Source organism: Equus caballus, chromosome 11 (genome assembly GCF_041296265.1).
Source record: "Equus caballus isolate H_3958 breed thoroughbred chromosome 11, TB-T2T, whole genome shotgun sequence".
Classification (NCBI taxonomy): domain Eukaryota; kingdom Metazoa; phylum Chordata; class Mammalia; order Perissodactyla; family Equidae; genus Equus; species Equus caballus.
The window spans coordinates 60075712-60077307 of NC_091694.1; positions in this window are offsets into that span (position 1 = coordinate 60075712).

Genomic DNA, 1596 nt, shown 5'->3' on the forward strand with positions numbered 1-1596 from the left:
TTTTTCCTGCTATGTACAAATAGGGAATTTCAGTCCTTAGATGTTTTGGAAGAAAAATCTGGAGGGAAAACCTGCTCAATTGGAATCCAATTTTCAGGCACTTTTTTCTGTGTCAGAGCCAGCCTGCCTGTGTCATTACTGAGCCATTTTAATGCTTTCCTTGGTGCAGTTCACATCAATGGAGACAGCACTGATATTTATAATTTCCTCTTTGTCCTGTCTTGCAGTGGGTTTCACACTTAACATAATCTACACATTTTCTACCATTTCTATGGATGGCTTAAAAGCAAACTAATGGTAAAAACTGGGGATCTAAGAATTGAGATATGAAAGGGGGGTTTGCTATCTGTGGGGACCAGAAAATGCCAATTTCCATTCTATCCCAGACTGTTAGTTCCTGCAGGGCCGGGAGCATGGCTTGTTTCTGCATTACTCCCAACACCTAGTATGGCACACTATACATAGTAAATATTTTGTAGTATTGTCAAGCAAGAATAACATTCTGTAGGTGTGGAGGATTTTTCCAGTTAATAAAATGCTTTCAAGCAGAACCCCCTTGAATCCTCAACAACTCTCTGCCCAAGTAGAGGTCGTTCTCTCCACTTTCCAGGTGAGGAAATGGGCTCAGAGAATTTGGCTGATGCACAGAAGTCACGTTAGGACTTACAGGTGGATCTGGGAGCGAGAACCCAGGCATCCACAGCTCCTTCCCCTCCACAGAACCACCAGTAAATGGTGTCTTCAGTCGTAAAAATCCAGCAGTGTGAACAGTCTATTCCTTTGAGATGTGATTGACACCACATCTCCGGAGAACGGAGTTTAGTATCACTGTTCAAATGACGTGAGATCAGATGATAGTTTATACACGGGCCACTTTGCCCTGACGTTGATACAAGTTCCCTTAGCATTTCAACTTGCTTAAAATTTCAACCTTTTCAACACTAAAAATATTTCCTCAAAAATTCAAATGGTGTTTCCAGCCCTGTTCCTTGGTGCTGCCTAGGGAGGTGGCATCTGAACTTAGCACTGTAACAAGAGTGCAGGGTGTTCTGGCACACTAGTCAGAGCGGTTGTCAAAAATCAAAATCAAGCGTACCAGGCTGGGTTACGGCCCTTGGCCCCAAGGTGCAGAGAAACCAAGGGCCAGAACTTGCCACTGACGTCGCCTTTAGGATGTTGCTGGTGCAGCTGCTCCAGAGCCGAGTCGCTGTGGGGTTCGGGCATTTCCTCCAAGGACCAGTCTCTGTCCGCATCACCTGTGCCGGCACCAGACCACCAAGTAGGCAGTGAACCTATAGCTCCGTTTGCATTTTTTCTGTGTTAAAAAAAGGTATAAATACTGCACACATGCAAAAATATGCTTCCACGTGTCTGAATACAGAAATTAACAAAATGGAGCTCAAGTATAAGCGTTGAGTGGCTGACAACATCTGGAACAAGGAGGGAGCAAGGACATGGCACTGAATCAGGCCTCGCCCGTTCACAGCCAACAGGGGTCTCAGGGTCTCAGGCGGCCCGGAAACCTCCATAGACACAAGGCCAGAGAGAGGGCTGGTTTCTTCCAATAGAATGGTTTGATTTAGAAATAGGACAAAC